General features: G+C 35.9%; 1 long non-coding RNA gene across 3 annotated transcripts in view; it reads right to left on the bottom strand.

The window, feature by feature from the left end:
• Positions 1–72: 72 nt before the first annotated feature.
• The window catches only part of LOC129498878 (uncharacterized), a 59,089-nt gene continuing 35,286 nt past the window's right edge, over positions 73–23,875 (bottom strand). The window contains exons 5-8 of one of the 3 annotated variants that reach the window (XR_008662226.1): positions 17,119–17,199; positions 13,714–13,777; positions 11,914–12,018; positions 73–132 (exon numbers count right to left, since the gene is read on the bottom strand). This is a non-coding gene — a long non-coding RNA (uncharacterized LOC129498878). Of the gene's footprint in view, positions 133–8,916; positions 9,224–11,913; positions 12,019–13,713; positions 13,778–17,118; positions 17,221–23,875 lie in introns of those variants that run through there. The other 2 variants (XR_008662225.1, XR_008662227.1) reach the window with 2 other exon arrangements.

Here is a 23,875-nt window from a genome sequence, read left to right as displayed (position 1 = left end):
GTAACTTGCACACAGATAATTGGATATTTTATGTTTAATGCTATATACATTCCATATAAAGATCTGATCAATTTCCCATGCTTCAACTCTTAATTTCTTGTATTGCTCCAATCCATATCTTGCATGGCATCTCTTTGGAAAAAAAAGAAAAAGAAAAAATCAATAGCTTATTTCCCTATTGGTCTCTCATAGATGAGTAAATTTTAAAGTCTGCCTGAAATACACATTAATGTCCATTTATTCTTCTAATTTCATCACTGTCCATGAAAAGCAGGAGGAATGTATTTATTTTTAAAATATGAAGGAATAAAGAATGCATTAAACATTCTAAGATTTATTTCTGCTATTTTTTCTGAACTAATATCATTGTTATGATCTTAGAAAAATATATTTGATTCAACAATTCCACTCCTCGGTATCTATCCAAGACAAATCAAAGCAGGTCCACATGAAAACTTGTACGTGAATATTCATAATAATCAAAAAAAGGAAACAACTCCAGTGTACATTAATGGATGAATAGATTTAGAAACAACATACACATACAATTGAATACTATTCAGCCATACAAAAGAATGACATATTGATACATACTGCCACAAAGATAAACCCTGAAAATATGATATTAAATGTAAAATAAAAGATGGAAAAGGCCACAAATTATATTATTCCACTTACATGAAATATCCAGAAAAAGGCAAATCTGTAAAAAGTAGATTAGCGGTTTACTGGGAGCAGAAAAGGAATAAAGAGTGACTGCTAATTTGTACTGGATTTTCTTCTCAAGTAATGGAAGTGTTCCAAGATTAGATTATGGTGGCAGTTGTACAACTCTGTGAATATACTAAAACCACCAAATGATGTACTTTGAATAAGAGAATTGTATGGTATGTTAAGTATATCTCAGTCAAGCAATTAAAGATTAAAATTCAAATACACAAAAGGAGATTAAAGAACTCAGATATTTCATATACTATTGTAAAATAAATTTGTATATTTAGATGAAATGTTAATTGTCTAAAATATGTGAACCTCCAAATCTAACTTTAGAAAGTTTAGGAAACCTGAAGACCAATAGTATCTAAATAAAATGAACATTGGGCAGCCCGGGTGGCTCAGCGGTTTGGCGCCACCTTCAGCCCAGGGCGTGATCCTGGAGACCCGGGATCGAGTCCCACATCAGGCTCCCTGCATGGAGCCTGCTTCTCCCTCTGCCTGTGTCTCTGCCTCTCTCTATCTCTCTTTCTCTCTGTGTGTCTCTCATGAATAAATAAATAATCTTCTAAATAAATAAATAAATAAATAAATAAATAAATAAAATGAACGTATTGTCAGAAATTTCACTCCACTTCAAAGCACTGTGCAAAATTATTTCATAGGCTGTTTCTCTTAAATTGAAATAGTAATAAATATATATACACTATTCAAAATGTTCTACTACATGGAGAAAGTAAGTAAAATGAAAAGCAAAACAAAACAAAAGATGACGGATATAGAATAAGCCCATACATACTCATTTATGACCAATATGACAAATTATAAGGTATTATTAAATTTGGTCTGCATATATATTAAGAATATAAAATGACCAAATAAGTTTTACACTGAAGTGTAAATAAGTTCCTTACTGAAGATGTAAAGATAGCTTCACAGTATATTTAGCTAATTCATAAATCCAGTGAATCCCGGAGGAGTAAGTTATAATCCATTAACAAAAGACTAAATGACATAGATATCAACACCTAAGTTTTTGTAAACCTTCTCCAAATCTAAGAAAGCAAGAAATGTTTATTACTATGATTCTTTCTTTCTCTACCTTCCTATTTAAATGTGGAATACACATATATACAGCACACATAAATACATTTATAATATATAAATACATATAGTATATATACTATGTATGTTTATAACTGCGTATGAATATAAATTCAAATTAAAACCAATATCATGCTCAATAAGAAACACTGAAAACATTTACAGCAAAAACAAGAATAGGAGTCTAAAAACAAGAATAGGAGTATAATGCTCTAACTCCATATTATTTAACATGGTTCTTGACATTTCAACAACAAATTTTGACAAGAGTGTGAAATCTAAGTTAGGAGTGCTAGAAACAAAGAAGAAAATTAGTCATTAAAATACTGGCTCTGGAGTCATATTTTCTTATTAGAATCCTAACTTCTGCTCTTACCAAATGCTGGTTAAAAACATGTGACATTTATGTTTTGAAAGACATAAATATTTGCATACTCAGAGGGAAGGGGATGGAGACGACAACAGAAAAATGTCAAGCTGCTGTTTCAATTTATCTGGTAAAGGCCTGCTGCAGTTTCCCTCAATCTTTCTTGGTCCCAGAAATGTTTATCGTGTGGACTGCCTCTTGTTGCTTTAGAGATCCGTGTACCTGAGGCGAACACTGGGTAGGACAATCGATGTATGGTCTCCAAACATTTCTGACATGTATTTTCATCACTTAAAGACTTGAATGTGAATTCTAATAAATGCACATGCATTTATTTGAGAATTATATCTAGGTACTACTGTATTAAGCAACACAAAAATTGAAAAATTTACAAGGAAGCAAAAAAAGATGAAATAAATAATTTAAGAGATTTTCTTTAACAGCACAAAAGCAGTCCTTCTCCAGAGATACTATTACATTTTTATTGAAATCAATATGACTGAATAATCATTTTAAATCTCTTTTTCAGTATTTTATTGTGGGATAACATGTAAACCTCTGAGTTTAGAAAAAATAGTTTTGGGGGGATCTGGGTGGCTCAGTTGGTTAAATGTCTGGCTTTCAACTTCGACTCAGGTTGTGGTATCAGGGTCCGGATGGAGCCCTGCCTCAGATTCCATACTCATTGGGGAGTTAGCTTGAGGAGTCTCTCTCTCTCTCTCCCTCTGCCCCTTTCTCCACTCATGCTCTCTCTCACACTGTCTAAAACAAACAAAAATTAAAAAAAAATAGTTTGGGCCACTCTACATTCCCTTCCATGGTATTAAAACTTTCTACTATTAAAGGACTTGTTCCTATGATAGTTAGAAATTAGAATATGCACATTCCAAACGTGGGGACCACTGAACTAAGTAGACTTTCCATTGAGCTGAATTTCCACTGGAGTCTCCTTCTGAATGTGTCTACTGCAGATGCCCATTGAGTAGAATCTTGTTTTCTATATCCAGGTTCTTCTCAAATACAAAATGAATTGAATTCATAAAAAAGGGGATAATAATTGACCTGCAAATCTTTAAGTCCCCTACTCCCTTCCTCATAATTAAAGTTTAATAACTTTGCTTCTACAAATGACCACTGGCAAGTACTCCTTTAGATAGATATACACTGCTATAATGTCTTTGGCACGATCTCAAATATTCATTCACTAATTGGCATCATTAATACTTGAGTACCTCCTTTATAAGCATCTCTATTTTAGATATTATAAATAGATGATCCCTGAAGTCCAATCACTGATGAAGCTTATAGCCTCTGGTATTTTCTATGATTTCTAATTCCGCTCTTCACTATGAAGTCAGCCAAAGTAAGCAATCTTGATGTTCATGCTTTTGTAAATTATAGCCATTCATTCATTCATTCATTCATTTTGAGATGAATGAGCAATAGTAAACAATAACTACAACTCTTTACTATTACCAAATTATCTTTCTACCACCTAATTCTCTGAATATTTTCTCTGCTAGGTTGTGGAAATTCTAAATCCAGAAACAAAGTAGTGGATGAGATTAAATGAACTTTCTCAGCACTGTTTTACCTCACCCTACCCATTACTGTGTGTCTGGTTAGGGCAGACCTCAGTTCCAGGACTCAGTGGGAGTGTCTCTGGAAATGTCAAAGTATCCTGATGACAGCTATTTCATGTTGCTATATTATATATATATATATATATATATAATGGTGGGGAGGAGATGGAGCCTATAGTTCCTAATACATCACCTCCTGAGATTCTCTACCTACTGATTCTCTTTCTACTTGCTCTTTCATAAGAAAACCTCCCTCGTACATTTTACAACACAAAACCATAAGTGATATGAAACCTTTGGACATATATTGTTAGTAAAAGCTATGCCGAGGCAAGATTATATAAAGTACCGTGTTAAAATAATCAAAGAGAACAATTTAGCTAAGCAAATTTTATTTCACACCTCATGAAGTGGACCATCTCCACTCTCAAGAATTCAGAGAACTGCAATGTAAGGAAAGGCTTTAGGAAGACAATCAGGGAATAAAAGAGTATTTAGGTTAAGTTGATTGGATGGGGATGTATATTTGAACTTATATTGGAATAAGGAAATTATTACAGATTCTTGTCAGTTGGAGATTGGCTGGCTAGATAATCTGTTTCTATTTCTGGTCAAGTGAAACATTAACAAGAACATGAAAATTATCCAAGTTTTGATTTGCTGATGTGATTCCTCTAAGCAGGAAAGGCTCTATCTTGGGCCTAGAAATTTATTTCAACACTCATTTGAATTTCCTTAACATTGTTCATTTGACATTTATATCAAAGGCAACTGATATTTTCAGGGCAAGAAGTGGGGGATCATACAATCTATTAAATATCCGAGAGGGAAAATTGATTTTAACCCATAGCATGGGATACAAAATGCAGCACACAGTGTATGTCTATCCACAAGGTGCTTATGATCTAGAAGGGTATATTACTCTTAGGTATATAACTACTAAAAAAAGTAGTTCCATATGAAAAGATTTTGTGAGTTCAAATGCACTGCTTCAGAATTATCCTTGGCACTGCTGGGTTAATTAGAAATAGGTGTCAAGTAAATTAAGTCTTTTTGCATTGGATTCTATCAGAAAAAAAAACATATCATCTGCTATCAGTGCTACAAAATAGAATTATAGTTCTAGATAAAACATTTACATACAGTTAAGTGGAACCACAGAAATGAAACCATACGTGCAGTTTAGTGAATTCCCTAAATCCAAGATCCACTCACATTCAATAAATACAAAGCAAATTACAAGTGCAATTACTTTTCTCATAACAATACTATCATCCTATTCTTGAATTACTATCACTCGCATATTAGGCTGGTTTATATCATAGGCCCACAACTAATCTTTATGCCCTTAGGGTAAAGAGTTGAGTTGATTTGTTAGGATACAGTATAGACTCTCCCCAGTCAGTCCATTCACATGGATTGAGAATGTGAGAAGATGAATTGCCAAGTGAGGTGATCAGTTGTAGAAAGAATGCATGGTGGATGCTCAGAAGAAAACTACAAATACAACATGATAGAAAAGGAATAACTGCAGGAAGTCTCTCTGCTGCCTATTAGCATTTAAACAGTCCTTTCAGTTAATATTTAAGCTCTAGAAAAAATACTATGTCTCTCAAATAGCCTTGGTCTTCCCAGCTTTCCTCCCAAGATTATTTCTGAAGGAAGTTGTGGCCAACATATTGCTGGTAGGAAAGCAATGGGAGTCCATGGTACTTTGTGTGTTGAATGTTCTGGTCACTATCAGCTTATGTCCCTGCCTCCATCTCTTGTTTTCCATCCTAAATTTTTTTTTTGTCATCCCCTAATATCATCTACACTTCAACCACAGTGAAGTAGACCTTATGATCTCAAGAACTGAGGCAGAATTGTCTTTGCTATTATAATATGAGGGCAAATTACAATGTGACTCCCCCAGTAATATTAATGATAATAATAATAACACTTGATAATAATAATAATACTTATAATGCACTATGTTATGTGTCATTATGTGTCAGACGTAGTTCTAAGCTCTTTACAACTATTAACTCATGTAATTAATCACCATATTAAATCATGAACTCGTATGCACTTTATTCATTCTGCAAAGAGATAGTGATTCTGTTCCCCTCCAGATGTATTCTCTAAGCCAAATAGGATGAAGATCCTGTAATCAAAAAGGTCACAGTAAAACACATTAAAAATTTCTCCCAAGTTACTCCTTTATTTCTCCCTATCCTTAGCGACATGTAGCCACATAGTTATCTTAGTTACAAAATATTTGCACAGGCATTAATAACAGATATTGTAGAATATAGTAATATTAACTCTGCTTTATTTGACCTTCCTCTGAAGAGCCTCTCAAGAGCTAAGAGCATGATCTGAGAGAGGAGAAAAGAGAGAGAGAGGGCGAAAGATAGGGAGAGAGGGGACACCAAGAAAGAACTGAAAAGGCAGGCAGACAAAATGGAAATAGCTAAGAACAGTACAATAATGATAACATACCTGAATTCATCATGTTAAGACAAAATTGTGGATTTATTTTTATCTCTTTCCTCAGCATGATCTTCCAAATCTGCAACATCAACCCCACTGTTCTCTTGTCCCAGAGCAAAGAGAGAAGTAGGGATTTTGAAAGGAAGGGGGAGAGATGGGGGGGGGGAGATGGATTGCTGGCCTAGGGCACATGAGAAGGAAACCCCACTTACACGGCTATTCCTGGGTCACGGCCCAATATATATGAGACATAAAGGCCCAGGTGAATCGGTTTAATTGGTTTGAAGTTGCCTATCACGGGAAGCCACACAGCACTGGGAAAAGATCAAGAAAAGGACACTGAAAAGCTTGGCTTCTGGTTCCTACTGCTATCAGCTCTTTGATCTTGGGCATGTCATTTCTCTGGATTTATTTTCCTCTTATTAATCATAATCACACAATCTCTTTAAAAAAATACAATCTTTCTGTATCTCATTTCAGACCTACAAAATACCATTCACTTTCCCAGGGTTAGAGTTCCAGGTTGACTCTAATTGCCTGACATCACGGGAAACACGGGAAAAAACTTTTAGTTTATATTTGCTAATAGACTACATTTCCAGGAGATTTGCTGAGTTATATGAAAATATTTAATTTGACCAAATGGCACCAGTTTGCTTTCTATAATATGGCTTCACCAGTCATTAGCCTTTCCAGCAATTTCCATATATCCTCACATTGCCAATTTTTGGCATTATCTAACTACATTTTTTCCCAGTAAAATAGGTTCACGGCTTTATTATTATGGCATTAATATGCATTTTTCCAGATATTAACTATTTTAAATCTCCCTTTATAGGCTTTCTAGATTTGAGGTTTCCCTGTTTGGGAATGACCTGCTCATAATCCATTTTTTGGCTTGGGATCATGCATTTCTTTGTTAACCCACAGAAGCTCCTTCTATGTGTTAAATAGTCCCTTTTTGTTTGGGGCATTATACATAAATTCTCACATTCTTTCAGCTATACATTAACTTTTCTATATGGCCTTCCATGGACAAGAAATAATATAATCAGATTCTCAGATTCACAATACTTTGCTTCCTGTTCTGTGCTTTTGAAAAATTATAGTTTTTTCTTCCATTTAGATTTTTCAAGTAATTTTCCTATAGTTTCCTCTAAGTGTTTGTTTAATCTTTCAAATTTAGGTTTATAATCCAGGTAGAGTTCACCTTTGTACATGGTTTTAGGATGTATTTGGAGTTTTCTTTGAGAATTATTTTAAATTCCAGTATAGTTTACACTGTAATATTAGTTTCAGCTGTAAAATATAGTCATTCAACAATTCTGTACACCACCTGGTACTCATCATGACAAGTACCCTGCTTAATCCTCATCACCTATTTCACCCATCCCCAGCCCACCTCCCCTCTGGTAATCATCAGTTCTCTATAGTAAAGAGTTTCTTGGTTTACCTTCTTCTTCTTCTTCTTCTTCTTCTTCTTCTTCTTCTTCTTCTTCTTCTTCTTCTTCTTCTTCTTTCTTCTTCTTCTTCTTCTTCTTCTTCTTCTTCTTCTTCTTTCTTTTCTCTCTCTCTCTCTCTCTCTTTTTTACTTTGCTTATTTGTTTTGTTTCTTAAATTCTACATAGGAGTGAGATCCTATGGTATTTCTCTTACCGTTACTTATTTCATTTAACATTGTGTTCTCTAGCTCCATCTTGCAAATGACAAGATTTCATTCTTTTTTATGTCTGAATAATATTCTATTTTATATACATAGATATGTATATATCATATATTTCACATCTTCTTTATCCATTCATCTATATAGATAGACACTTGAGCTGCTTCCATATCTTGACTATTACAACTGTATCCCTTTGAATTAGTGTTTTTGTATTTTGGGGATAAATATCTAGTAATACAATTACTGAATGGTAGGATAGTTCTATTTTTAACTTTTGGAGGAAACATCATACTATTTTCTACAATGGCTGTACAAGTTTCCATTCCTATCAGCAGTACATGAAATGTTCCTTTGTCTCTACATCCTCACCATTGCTGGTTGTTTCTTGTGTTACTGATTTTAGCCATTCTGATAGGAGTGAGGTGGTATCTCATTGTGGTTTGATTTGCATTTGTATGATAATGAGTGATGTCGAGCATCTTTTCATGTGTCTGTTCACCATCTGGATGCATTAACTTAGTTTTCTACACTGTCTACCTAGAATTTACCTCTTCCTCCTTGACTTGTGTTGCCTTCATTATTTACTAGCTACCTTATGAATAAAATGTTTTCAAGCTCTTTTTTCTCTTTCTGCTGCTTTTCTATTATTATGTCTTTGTAACATGTCTTATGCTGAGTCAAATAACTTCTCTTAATTCTACTTTTTAACGTTGAGCTAACAATTCTTGCTCACTTTTTCCTCCATAAATTTAGAAAAAAAAATATCAGGTTTCTGGAGGAAAAAAACTGAATTCTAATGCTAATTGAGTTGAATTTATAGATTAATTTGAAAAGAATGGAGCTTATTTATGTTATCATGTCATTACTTCCAAGAACATAGATTATGTTTCTGTAGGTAATCTTTTATATACTTTATCACACTTACAAACTTTTCTCCAAGAGGGTCTTACGTAATTTGGAAAAGTAGTTACTAGACATTTCGTGACATTATTTAAAAATCAGTTGTTAGAAGCATAATTTACATTCAATGAAATCTATGCCTTTAATGTGTAAGGTTCAGAACTTTGACAATGGTAAAAGATTGGTAACTATCATAATGTGTATAGTCTGTAAGCTAAAAATTTACATTAACCATTATTGATTATTAAAATCAAAATAGTAATAGTATTTTGTCACATGTGAAATGACATGAAATTCAATGTCAGTATCTATAAATATATTGGAACATAGCCACATTTATCCTTCTTCTGTTATCTATGGTAGATGTCACATTACAAGGCAGAGTTCAATAGTTGCAGCAGAAGACCACATGACCTGCAAGATATGAAGTATTCACTACCTGTTCCTTTACAAAAGGTTTTCCAATATCTACTCATTTTGATTCTACTCTATCACAATTAATCACCATCACCTCTTCTCTCAGACTAACCAACCTCTTACTTTCATTTACTTTCAGCTCAGGGTATCACATCCAGGTTTATTAAGAAAAGTTAACAATCAGAAGAGAATTTCCACAAGGTCTTAATAAATTTACTTGCATGTGTACATCTCAAACCACACATATGTCTGTTCATGTTTTCACCACAAATGAATTAACTAAAAGTCAATCTTTTTATTTGTGAGCTAAATTTTATTCTATTTAAAGACACTACAACTGCATTTCCCCCATTTTTACCTGTAGAACCAACTTCTGACTTTCCTCTGGTCCAACAAATGATATGATACGTCTCGCATTCTTAAAAAATAAGAAAACTTCACCTACCACTATAATAAGATACCTCTACTTACTGATGAGAATAGTTCTAAAAATAGAAACAAAAAATATCTGACAATGCCCAGTGCTGAGAAGGATGCAGAGCACATGGAATTCTCACACATTGCTAATAGCAAAGTATTCTAGACACTTTAGATAGCAATTTGTCAGTTTCTCTTAAAAGCAAACATACTCAGGGTACCTTGGAGGTGCAATCTGACAATTTTGGCTCAGGTTGTGATCTCAGAGCTGTGGGATCCAGACTCCCCTCTGCTCCACTCTCTATTTGGAGTCTGCTTGCGACTCTCTCTCCCTCTTCCTCTGCCCCTCCCCACTGCTTACTCTCTCTCTCTGTGTTTCTGCTATCAAATAAATAAATAAATAAATAGTTCTTTAAAAAATAAAATAAAAATAAACATGCTTAACATACAACTCAGCAATCTCACAATTAGAGCTTATTCAAGTGAAATGAAAACTTATACAAGTACAAAAACCTGTACAAGGGTGATCTTGACGGCTTGTTAAATGATCAGCAAAACCTGAAAACAACGCGAAGTATCTCACTTGGGGAGACATACAAAGTCTCTTACTTGGATAAACAGATTGTGGCATATCTGTACAATAGAATTTTCAGCAGTAGAGAGAAATAAACACTGATACATGAAGTAACACGTATATGCCTTATTTTCATCATGCCAAGTGAAAGAAGCCATATCCAAAGCTTACGTACTATATGATTCCATTTATGTTACATTCTGGAAAAGATAAAACAATAGAGACGGAAAGCACATCAGTGGTTGCTAGAGACTGGGAACAGGGAAATTGTCAACAACAAAGAGACACATGAGAAATTGAGTGATGGAACATTCCATATTGTAATGATTGTGGTTGTTAGACAATTATATGTGTTTATCAAAACTTACATAATTTTACACAAATAAGGGCAATTTATTACATATAGACTATTCCATAATCATAATAAATATTCTTAAATGAGCAAGACTTTCAAAAAAGTGCCAAGATCAATAAATCGATCAAATAAAGAGGCCAGAGTCTACCAAAAGAAATGGAATAAAGGTAATGGCAGAAATCAATGAGACAGTGAGAACAAAAAACAAACTAGAGAAAATTAAATAAACCAAAAGCTGGATCTTTAAAAAAAAAAAAAAAAGATTAGTTAAGTTAGATACACAATCTGGCAAGTTGAACCAAGACAAACAGAGAGAAGTTGTAAATAACCTCTTGTGGAGAGCAGGAAAAATTAATATTTCAAGAAAAATATCACAAGCAATATAAACTAATATGCTATAATAAATTTGAAAACATACTTGAACTAGCCTTCCAGTGAAATTGTGATCCCAAGGACCTGGTCTGTCCAGATAAAGTAACAACTGCCCTGAAACATCTGGGGATGGACCTCCCCAGTCTGCGCCAGTGTGGGCTGGCGTGCAGTGAAGGTTATGTGTTGGAGGACGCTAAGCTCAGTGAAATAAGCCAGACTCATGAGGACAAATACTGTATGATCCCACTTTTATGAGAAACCTAAAATAGTCAAACACATAGAACTAGGAAGTAGAATAGTGGTTACCAGGGGCTGTGAGAAGGGGACAGCGGGGAGGTGTCGATCAAAGGGTACAAAGTTTCAGTGTGCCAGATGAATAACTTCTGGAGACTACTCTATAACACAGAGCCTATAACTAACAATGCCATATCCCATCCTTAAAATTTTGCTAAGAGAGTAGTTCCGTTAGGTGCCCTTTCCACAAAAGAAAAGAAAATTAATTAAAAAATAATACTAAAGGTGCCAGGAGGAAACGTTTGAAAGTGATGAATAAGCTTATTGCCTTGATTGTAGTGATGGTTTCATAGTGTATATTCATTGTCAAACTCATCGAATCATATGCGTTAAGTATGTTCATTCAGCTTTTTGTATGTCAACCTTATCTCAATAAAGAGGGTTTTGTTTTGTTTTCAAGTGCTGATGCATTTCCTTTTTTTTTTTTTTTTAAGATTTGTTTACTTATTTATTCACGAGAGACAGAGAGGCAGAGACATAGGCAGAGGGAGAAGCAGGCTCCCTGTGAGGAGCCCGATGCGGGACTCAATCCCAGGACCCCGGGATCACGACCTGAGCCAAAGGCAGACCCCTTGACTGCTGAGCCACCCAGGGGGCCCTGATGCATTTCTTCTCAGCACTCTTGAGGGTGGGGCCTGTGGCTTCTGGGGATACCTGGTCTGGCAACCTTCTTACCCGAAGCATTCTTCTCAATTATTCTTGTGTCCCCAACCAGTGTTATTCTCTACGCATTCTCTACGCATATGCCAGGAAGATTGGGAAGCGCTGCCTTTGAGAATCCTGTCAAAATAATAAAACCCTGTGAGACAGCAAAGGCATTTTTCTTCAGCCTCGTTAGCCATAAGTATTTAATACCATCTCTCCTTCAAATCCTGTACTGAAAATCATCTGCTTCCTCCTAAACACCCTAGGGCACTCTGAATTCAGGATATATTGTGACAATTTATTAATAATGAGCCTATTCAGACTACCATAATCTACTCACAGCCACACAACTTTTTTTTTTTTTAATGCACTTCCATGATGAGAAGGCACGAGGCCATGGAACTCAGGGAATACACACTAGATCAGTATGTTTTCTGTGTGCTCACAAATTATTGATCTCAAAAAGCATAATGTTTCCCTACAGAGTCAAACATCTTGCAGCCTTATTTTATGTCACTTTCTCTGAGCACGTTCAAGATATGAAAAAGCCTTCTGTGACCTCTCCTTTTTAGAGTATTCTGAAAAATACATTTATCTAGATTGGGGACTTTGGGGATGATTGTTTGGTGGAAACCTAGGAGAAGGGCAGCAATAGTGTTGTTTTTCTTTGTTACACTTTCACTTTCTGGCATCTTCTATCCGTAGAATGAAGATGGGAATGACTTCCAGCTGCCTGAAGTCCTTGGACAGTACTTCTTAAAAGTTGGAGCATGTCCTAATCATGTCTAGTATCCCCTGCATGAGCCCTTTGTCTGGACATAGCAGAAGCTTACTCATCTTAGAGCCACTGTGTCTCTAAAGTGAGGATAGGCTTCAGTATTTGAGCTTCAAGGAGATGAGCCAATCAATAATTGCCATAGGAAGTGCTTTCCAGAAAGTAATTTGAACATATGGCACCTGCAACCCACTCCTCACCATCGCTACATTGCCTAGCGCTTCTATGTGCACCACTTCACTGTTTTGGCCTCCTCAACTCTAAAGGATTAGGACCTCTGAAGCAAATTTGGCAGGCATGTGTACTCAGGTGGGACCCAGGAACAATGAATGCCTGGGACCTCTCTGACATTTGTGACTTGCCCAGGGGAAGCCCTCCCACACCCAAATATCTCTCTTATCATAGATATTTGCATCTCTGCCAAATGACAATGGCCAGCATTGCCATTAAAGGATACAAACATTATTTATACTGGAACTTAACTCAAGGGCTTATAAAAGAGTGTTAATATTTCCCTCCCCTTGGGACACCTGGGTGGCTCAGCATTGAGTCCTGCATCCGGCTCCTTGCAGGGAGCCTGCTTCTCTCTCTATGTCTCTGTCTCTGTGTCTCTCATTAACAAATAAATAAAGCCTTTAAAAAAATATTTCTCTCCCCTCTACTTAAACTAAGCTTTTAATTGTAATTATATATGTATATATATTTTTTTTTTCTACAGTGATTATCAGTATCTTGGGAAGAACATTTATTGTGGCTTCTTCAGTCTCTGAAATGACTGATCGCTCTTTCCTCTCCTTCCTTTGTTACAAACTTCAGGACAAGGTGCAAGTTACCAAAAAAATCACATTTAATAAACACTGTAAATGAATCCCTGGCTAAAACAAAATCTCTTCTCAGTATGTCTCAGGGAAAAAAAAAAAAGGAACCATAAATGTGATCTCTGGAAAGACATTTCTCTCCATATACTTTTTAATACTTCGTTTTAAGATATCTGGAAGCCAAAACCCCCTCTTGTACACCTCTTTTATTCCAAAAACAACTTGTCAAATGCTTACCTTTCTGTCTTTATGCCTCACTGATCTATTCGTCCAAGGAGACCAGTCTTCCCAGCACTTAGTCCTGAAAGTTTATTAGGGTGAAAAAAAAAAAAAAAAAAAAGCAGTGAACCAGTGTTTGTTCAAGTGAAGGCTATAGGCAAGTATACAATTTTCAGGACAAAAATGTTCATTCTACAGCATGGCCGGAGTCTGAAAACATGAGTGAATATAGATAGCAAAATATTGATCACCATCGCGTTGCAATACATAACGTGGCCAATGACATTACACAATATGTTTGATGTGTTGTCTCTTATTTTCAACGCATAATACAACGCACTGTGCAAAGTTGCAGCAAACTCAGTTCATTAACACTGCATTCCCTTCAATCCCTGGGTTGCCTCAGATGCTTTGTGTCTCTGATTTTTACTAAATTGACACAGACCTTTAATATACCCCTGAAGGGATCTGATCTGTAAAAAGCTGTGTAATTGTTATCTATGTGTTTAGACCTTATGGCCAGCTATAAAAGTAATTCTGTAACTCACACATTGTCCTAATCACTGGAATGCAGTCAAGAAAAAGACAGGAGAGTAGCTGTCCTCATGGAGTAGATTATCGAGATAGGATAATTGCATGTATAATGTACAGAGAGAAGCATTGTGATATGAAATCATAAACCAGGGGACCTTAGACTAGTCTATGGGATTAGGGAAGATTTTCTGAAAAAAAAATGATATTTTGCTCAGATAGTAAGGAAAAGTAGACTGTATTAAAATGAGACTACATATTTGGATGGATTGGCTCAACCTAAACAGCAGATATGGCACAGGCAAAGCCCTGGACTAGCATAGAATGTGTCATCTTTGAAGCACTGTAAAAGAGTCTAGAATATTATCTGGGTGTAGAGTCTGGTGAAATGGGTCTGGGAAGGAAGTTAAGACTTCATGTGGAGACCCTTTTAAGCTGACATTACATTTCATTAAATGTTACAGATTCTATCAGAAGAGCAATAGGAATTCATCGGAAATCTTAGAGCCCAACTAACACAGCTGAATTTTAATTTGAAAATAATGTTTTAGATCAGGGCAAGTGGATGCAGGGAGACCAACAGGAGATTAGTGCAACGGTCAGGACAAAGATGCGGTAACATGCCAGGGGCAGTACACGGAAACAGTGTGTGACTTAAGAGACCTTGCAGAGGTACAATTGATCAGCTGGATTTGGTGATTGTTAAATACAATGGGGCACAGAAAAAAAGAATCACAGGTATTTCCAAGATTGAGCAATTCCAGGTTATTTAATGAGATAGAGAAATGCAGAGATGGAAAAGTTGAGAAAAATTGATAAATCTGTTGCTGGATGGTCTGAGTTCGAGATATAATGAGCTGTCCATTGAGCATATAGAGAATGGAATTAGGAACTATCTGTTGATAGGTGGTAATTGAACCTGTGGACTGGATCCGTGCATATGGGTATGAGTTCAAATGTGTGACTATTTGTTTTATCCCTTAATGTAGAAGCAGTTAAAGCATGTTTAACATTGGTTGGAAGAGAACAATCGAAGGCACAACTTTAGTGTAGAACTAAAAAGAAATAATTTTGTAGCTGAACAATCTTGGGAGTATTTGTAATTATCCACTCATCCTAAGAAGACTGGTTTCTGGTAAGCAGAAAATTCTTAGTAGAGAATTCTTAATCTATGGAGTACGAGTTGTTATTGTCAATATAGTTGCTTTCCCGCTGAAACGAGTTTTAAGAAATGAAGCAAGTATGCATTTAAAAGAAATCTGACTTAGCTCACTTTACTTGAATGAAATAAAAAAGAAAGATTGAGACCCAATGGGGAGCACCTGGGAGTGGAAAAAAGTAGGACCAGAACGGCTGGGCTCTTTGTGCAAAGGAAAGAAAAGGGACCTAATGCTGGCAAAAATCTAAAGAGGCTGAGGCATAGATAACAAACATTTTAAATTGGGTTTTCGAGTGAAGTTCTACTCAGCATCTGACATAAAGCTATACTTCAATTCCCATCAAAATTGTTGGCAAAATCATCACTTCTTCCCAATACCCTAATATAATTTGCTTCCTTGTATTAACTGTGAAGCGCTACCATTAATCGTAAAGAACCAGTATTTCTGTCAAAGAGGCCCGTGGATTAGCCAACCTATACATCAGCATTGATGATACCAGGTTTTCTATGTGATAGCACTGAAGGTGGAAATCAGAACACAGGTGTAAGGACAGCTCTGAGGGGGTTCCACACCTTTCTATTATAAGAGGTGGGGGGGGGGAATGAAGATGGGTACATAGCAAAGTCAGTTTCGGAAATGGATGAGTGAGATGAAGTTAATGCCAGTTTAAGAATAATGGGGGAAACTGAAATTATTATGAAAGATGGGCATGTGAGCTTACAATGAGACCAATGTAAAATTGCCAAAAAGCATCGAGAACAGTGAGTGCCAATCAGCCCTCCTGTAACATTGGTTCAATAGCCAGGACATAGTTGTGGTTGGGGGATTCCATCTGAAGACTGACGTTTTCCTATAATGGTGGGATGAAAGGACAAGGGGGCCAGAGAGCTCACCCACTAATTTGACAATTCTTATTCCTAAGAGTCCAGCCCTCAGCAGAGGACAGTCTTGAGATGTCTCATCTCCAGCATGCTTTAAAATACTGTTTCCATTCTGCAGAACAGCAAATTCTTTTATAAAATAGTAGCTTTCTAGTTCCCATTTTATGTGAAAAAGGTCAAAACCAAACAAGTACAGATGGATCCCTATTAACTTCACATATGACTCATAAGATATACTCCTTTTTCTTTTTTTCTTCCTGATTTAGTTTGTCTGGAGAAGGCTCGAAACTCTCCACCCTTATTTACCCAGCATTACCAGTTTAAAAATTTGCTTTCCAGCTTCAATTTTTGTTTTCAAGAAACCATTTTCCCACTTTGTTTTCTGAGGCAGTGGGCGGTAGTTTTGAACTCGGAACAACAATTTGTTCAAACGTACATCGCTCATCTAAGTGTGTTAACCACATGAGCTAGTAAATTCCCAAATAAAACCACAGATTTGGAAATGCTGGCTTGTAGGGGAAGCCTACGCATGCTGCAATATTTTAAGTATTTCTCTACAGGCCTTTACAATGGTTGGTACAATAGTAATGCTAACATTTAAATTATAAACCAAAACCCCAACCGAACACCATTTAGAAGAAACCAGTCCAAGAACAATTACATCCTTTCTGGCTTTCCCTTTGTCTGTTTAACAGGATGAGTAACAGCCTTCTGCAAAGCCTGGAAGGAGCACATAAAAATATAAAGCCATCTTAGAAAACACAACCCGGACGTGACCCTTCTATAATTGTAAATCCTCATAACAGAGGCAAAAAGTTCCTTGTACCCGTTCCTTCCCTCGGGCCTCTCACCTTGCATCAAACGGCCAAGTAGATTCAATATTTTCAGTGTTGCCTATTTGGAAGCGTGAAATCTGAAAACATTTTCATCCACTATGGAAAAACAAAGCAAAACTGACAAACAGACATTCGAGGAATGAAAAAAACACATTATTTAAGTGGCATTGGTTTCTTTGGCCCTTAGAGAAAATAACCCGTGCTTGTGTTTTTATCATATGGTCCCAGAGCTTTATTTTGGCAAACAGTAAGAACCTCTCATGTTCTGAAATGTCTAGTATGTCTACAGTCCATTGAAAAGTCCCTTCTTAACTTAATAGCTTACTGTAACAGAAATAAGTATTGGGGTGCTGCCAAGCAAGGAGAACATTCCTTCCTTACTGTTTATAATGAGGTTTTAAAAATGTAGACCATCCATACTTGCAATAGGCCAATTAAATCTGAATTTCAGGGTAAAGGAGTCCAGATATTGGTCTTTTAAAAAAATACCCTAGATCATTCATATGTGCAGACAGGTTTGAGAACCACTTACACAGACCAACAATCTGACTGATGGACAGCTTCATTTCTGTTGTTGTTTGCTTTTTTTAAGTGCTGATTGGGGTACAGAAAACCATTATTTCCTTTTAGACTCTTAAGCTTTTCTGGATACCATAAGACTTATTGGGTGTTTCAATTTTAAATACAAATCATTAACAACTCAGTCAAAAACACGAAATGGCATGCATCAATGCAACTACTTGAATAATTTAGCTACTACGAATTGTGCTTTACCTCATGGCTTGTACTCGCCTGTTCTTGAATCAAGCAGACTAAAGTTAAGTCAAATAAAAAACAACTGTTATAAAAGATCCTTTATACTATTGCAAGAAAAATAAGAGTCCATTTCCTATCCCAGCGACACTAGTAGTTATAAAACACTGGCTCTGGGGTGGACACTAGAGAACATGTTACTCAAACTTTCTTTCCTTCTTTCTTTCTTTTTTTCTTTCTTTTCTTTCTTTCTTTCTTTCTTTCTTTCTTTCTTTCATTCTTTCTTCTTTCTTTTTAAGGAAAGGAGGATTGAGATGAGGTTTATTTTTTATTTTATTAATTTTTTAAATTAAAATTCAATTTTCAAACATACAGTATAACACCCAATGGCTCTTGCCATTAAGTACTACTCAAACTTTTAAGTTTCAGAGCAGCAATGCTATTTAATATAAAGAGTTTCAAGGGTGCTGGGGTGGCTCAGTTAAGCATCTGTCTTCGGGTCAGGTCATGATCCCAGAGTCCTCAGATTGAGCCCTGCATCCAGCTCCCTTCGCAGCAGAGACTCTGCTTCTCCCTCTGCCCTTCACCCCATTAGAGCTCTTGCTCTCTCTCTCTCTTTCTCTCTCTCTCCCTCTCTTTTAAATAAATAAATTAAATCTTTTTTCAAAAAATAAATAAATAATAAAGAGTTTCAGAGATGGGATAGCAGGGGTGAAAATACCACGGCTGATCCTCCACACACCAACCACCAATTTCTAGCTACGTGACCACAAACATTTAATCTCTCTGAATCTCACTATCCTCACAGGAGAATATGGTATTGTCATGAAATTAAACCATGTCAAGGATCTAACACATGGCATCATTCTTTGAACTGGTCCCCATCATTTTTTTTTTTACTGTGAGTACCTTGTCATCTACTGTCTAGTTTCAAACACAATAGTATTCGAGATAGATCTTGTTTTCAGATAGTTATTGTTATTTTCTTATATTAGAGGTTAGGTAGCTTTGGTTGGCATGAAAAAATGTCACTTCTGCATTACTAGAACAAGAATGTTTCCAAAACAAGGCTTCATAAACCAAACAGATTTTTCTCTTCCTTCTTTCCTCCCCGCCTCCCTCCTTCTTTCTTTCCTTTCTTCTCTCCTTCCTTCCTTCCTTCCTTCCTTCCTTCCTTCCTTCCTTCCTTCCTTCCTCCCCCCCTTTCTTTCCTGTGAGAATATGGTACACCAATCTAGTAGCAATAGATCCAACTCTGATTTAGCCTATATGTGAAGATGAAGCTATAAATGTGAAGCCAAGAAGAAACAGAAAGCCTTCTAAGTAGAATCAAAATGTAAAAGCAAAACAGTTCTCTTCTTTTCTTGAGACTTAAGTTTTTACCTTGACTATCAGCAATATTACTCATGTTCACATGTAAGAATGACAGATATAAACATATATTTATGCCTCAGTATAAATTATAATTTGATATAAATATTACTTTATATTTGTCACTATGATTTCTTCATACCATTACTTCATACCAAATGACAATAAATGTTGATACATAAAAATAAAAATAAAATGTTTTAATGGCATCTGTCTACATTCCGCAAGTAAATATTTTATATATGTATTTATCAAACAAATTTTTTCTTTATATTTTCCCTTCAATTTCCATTGTATTTGTTACTCCTGAGCTCAGGTAAGTACACTTCAGGACTTGATACTGCAACAGCTACCTGGGATTCTCTATTTGACACTGTCTTTAGTCAATGGTTATGTGCTAAGACAAAAACATTTTTATTAGCTTTTCATAAGATTCCACATTGTTTTCCAAATCTAACTTTTCCAGCTACCTTCCATCCATTCTCCTCCACAAATATTCTATCCCCATCAGCCTGCTGATAATGCCTCTGTTGAATTTGTTTCTTCTTTCATCTTTTTTCTCTACACCCTGGACTTGATTTCATCCTCTTCTTTCACAGTAAAAACTCATCTAACCTTCATAATCCTACCCTGCTTGCTTCTCTTCTGTAATGACTTCTCTGGTGAGCCAAACCAAAATGTTTTCTCCTACTAATAAAGCCTCATAGCACAACCTTCCGAAACACTGTTTGTCAACCAGCCCCTGGAATGTGCATCATGTGAGGTATGGTTGGAAGAACAAAGGCCCTCTCAAAATATTCACCTCCTAACTTGTGAGATCTTTAAATATGTTGTCTTACATGTCAAAAGGGACTTTGCAGATGTGTTTAAATTTTCTTGAGATTGGGAGAATTTTAAGAAATTCTCCCAAACTCTGAGCCCAGGTGGCTCAGGTGGGTTTAATGCAATCACAAGGCTCTTGTGATTGCATTAGATCTAGCAGTTCCACTTCAGATATTTTTATAAAGAAAATAAGAACAATAACAATTTGAAGAGATATGTGCACCTCCATGTTTATTGCATCATTATTTACAATAACCAAGATATGGAAGCAACCTAAGTATCCTCTGGTAGATGAATGGCTAAAATAGATGTGATATATACACACATACATATATACTGGAATATCATTTTGCCATAAAAAGGAATGAAATCTTGTCTTTTGTGACAACATGGATAGATCCAGAAAGTATTATGCTGCGCCTTACAGAGAAGGACAAATACTGTTTGATTTCACATATACGTGGAATCTAAAGAAACAACAAATGAACAAACAAAACAAAACAGAAACAGGCTCATAGACACAGGAAAAAAAAATCTGTTGGTTACCAGAAGAGGGAGAGGGTAGAGGGGGTGGAAAAAGTTGAACAAGGGTGTTAAAAGGTCAACTTTTCAGTTATAAAATACGTAAGCCATGGATATGTAGAACCCAGCAAATATAGGCAGTAATGTAATAACTTTGTATGGCGGTAGATGGTAACTGGACATCACAGGGATCGTTTTGTAACATATAAAAATATTAAATCACTGTGATGTATACCTGAAACTAACAAGATATTATGTGTCTCTTATCATTCAATTAAAAAAGAAGAAGAAATGAAGAGGCAAGAAGCTGGAGAAGACAAGGGAATGTAGTCTCCCCTAGAGCATTCCTCTGTGAAGAAATACTGCCCTTCCAACACCTAGATTTTCCCATGGGAAGGCCCACTTAGGACTTTTGCCCTTCTGACTCTAAGTCATGCATTTGTGTTGTTTTAAACCACTATGTTTGTGGTAATTTGTTGCAACAGCAATCGGAAAATAATACCTGAGCTAACCACGTCTAATAATGAGATGGGTGCTTCACTGTAAAGATGCACATGGAATAAAAGGGGCAGGTGTGGCAGCCACACAGCTCTATTTCATGTCATGGGATCCGGAAACATGGCCAGCCTCCACAGCTTGAATTTAAGCTGTCTCCTGGACTCCTGAATGTATTTCAAGCCTCTCCACAATAGCGGAAATATGTTATGTTTTATCATTAAAATTAAGTCAGTTCTTTTTGTCTGGACTACACCCTTCCGATGACTACTAGTAACTCTTCACCTTTTAGTCTGCACCCCTATCCTGCACTTCATGGCTTTTGCTTGATTTTAGCTTCTGTTTATGCATCACTTGCCTTACTTCCCTGTGGTTTTGACGCACAAGTCTATCTACTGGCATTCTGCTTACTTGGCACTCCTGCTTCCAGATGCCTGTTCCTGTCTCCACATCTCCAGGTCAATACCTGGAGGAAGAGAATATAAGTGGTCCAGGTAGTACTTGGCACTTCTATTTGGATTCAGCTTTCGTATCAAGTCTCTTTATGAGCTGTAGCTGGCCAACAATTACTGCCTGGTTGGCCTTGCTCTGGCACATATGTGACTTTCAGTTCACTATATGGAGGTTTATCTTTGTTTTTAAAACCTGATTACAAGAACTTTGATATCTAGGACCAAATATACTGTGTTCAACCCACCTTATTTAGGGCCCAGGCGACCCAGTTTCTAATTAGCTGTTTTGTCAATTGACTAAGATTGAAATTATTGCCATCAACCCTATTAATGAATGAGAAAATGACAAAATACATATTTGCCAAGGCTGCCACTTCTTCAATGTGAGGTAGATGATGTGTACCACAAACTTAGTCCTTAAATATTGCCATCATTTTTCAGATATAAATTTAACATACAATAAACATGCACATGTGTAAATATTAAATATATACAAGTTTATAGGTAAATAATTGGAAATATACGTTTATATGTACATATAAATGAAAATATGTTCTCTGGTTCATTTATAATGTTACAAACTGTACAGATATGTTTATTCTCACTGACTTTCCAATTAAAATATCTAATCAATCAGTGATGCATTAAGAATTTTAACTTAAGGGAACCTTAGGTGGCTCAGTCAATTGAGCATCAGCCTTCGCCCAGGTCATGACCCTGGGGTCCTGGAATCCAACCCCACATCAGGCTCACTGCTCAGTGGGAAGTCTGTTTCTTCCTTTTCCTCTGCCCCTCTCCTCCACTCATGTTCTCTTCCTATCTCTCTCGAATAAATAAAATCTTTTTTAAAAAAATTTAAAGAAAATTGTAACTTAAAAGTATCCATGTCATTAGAGGATAAGAATTTTATGCGCTTTTCTTATAATGTACAAGAAATCTATCCCTAATTAAGTTTACACATTGTCCTATGCTCATATTTCTTTTAAGTTGATGACATGTGTAACACTATAGAAAGTCATGTAACATGATAATGTTGATATAAATATGGACATTATTTTTGCTCTATATTTTTATACTTTACTCCTATTCTATAAAGTCCCATTATATATTTTCCATGTCTCTAGAAGATGATGATCATAGTTTCCCAAACAGTGAATATAGCTAGTTCAATTTATATGCTTAAATATAAGCCTTATTTAAAAAGGAGAAACAAACTCCAGGACAAACTAAGAATTGTACTTTTCCATGGTAAATATTGTGAAACACACTGGAGAAAAATAACCTGCTTTACAATAGACATATTTTATGTTCATAAATAATAAAGCTTAGATTTTGTCTAGCAAATTACATTTTTTTTGCTAGAAAAGGACCATGAATTCACATGAAGTACCCATTAGGAATGCCCTATTATGGAGAATTTTAAATGACAATGTATTTCTATTATTATTTATCAGGAATGCACTTTTCCTCTTGTAGAGCTCAAATACCACTTCAGAAGAGCATATTTTATAGTTATACACACAGTTAAATTCTTTCTTGGCAGGAAATTCTTCCTGAAAGGAGTTTAGGAACCTTGTTATTCATATTTCCCTCTCGTGCTATCACTTCATAAATAATTGATTAATTAGAATATAGAACATAAGAGATGTCTCATTTTTTTTAAATGCATAGAGACTGGAGATAGCTCACCAGCTTTAGAATGAACCACAGGAGGCAATCAGCCCCATAATGCTTCTTTCAAGTAAGTAGTGCAGAGAGTTAAATTGGTAGTGTTCTCACTATTGCACACAAAATATTATTTTTTAAGCATGATTGGTCCCTATCCTGAAGTGCCTTCTATTCATTCTTTAAGTAGTAAGAATAAAAATACTACAAAAAAAATCTAAAAAGCACCAAACGGTATGAAAATAACATACGGAGAGTCACTCTGGAGTTAGTTGTTTTCTTCAAGACCCTTTTTTAACTTCCTCTCAGCTACCTGGTACAAGAATAAGAAACTGAAAGTGAAAAATGGCAAACGAGTAAAACAGAAGCCATACACTTGTTGCGATATCCTCTTGATTACAGTCTTCAGCTTCAGTGTCTGTGGGGGTTAACTTGTGTCACTGTCACTCATTCTCTAAGTATATAGGAGCCACATGCCACCTAAAGTCCCCATGCCCCTGGCTTATAGTGCAGTTTTCCTTAGGGGGTGCTGATTTTGTAGCTTTTCAGTCACTTAACATTTAAAAAGTGAGTCTCAGTGATATTTGTCTACCTGGTGGTTGCCAGACAGGAGGGGCCAAGGGGATGGGCAAAACGGGTGAAGGGGAGTGAGTGATACAGGCCTCCAGTTATGGAATGATTAAGTCATGGAA

The sequence above is a fragment of the Nyctereutes procyonoides genome, unplaced genomic scaffold, assembly GCF_905146905.1.
Source record: "Nyctereutes procyonoides isolate TBG_1078 unplaced genomic scaffold, NYPRO_anot_genome, whole genome shotgun sequence".
NCBI classification, from domain to species: Eukaryota; Metazoa; Chordata; class Mammalia; order Carnivora; family Canidae; genus Nyctereutes; species Nyctereutes procyonoides.
This window is presented reverse-complemented; position numbering and strand designations above follow the sequence as displayed.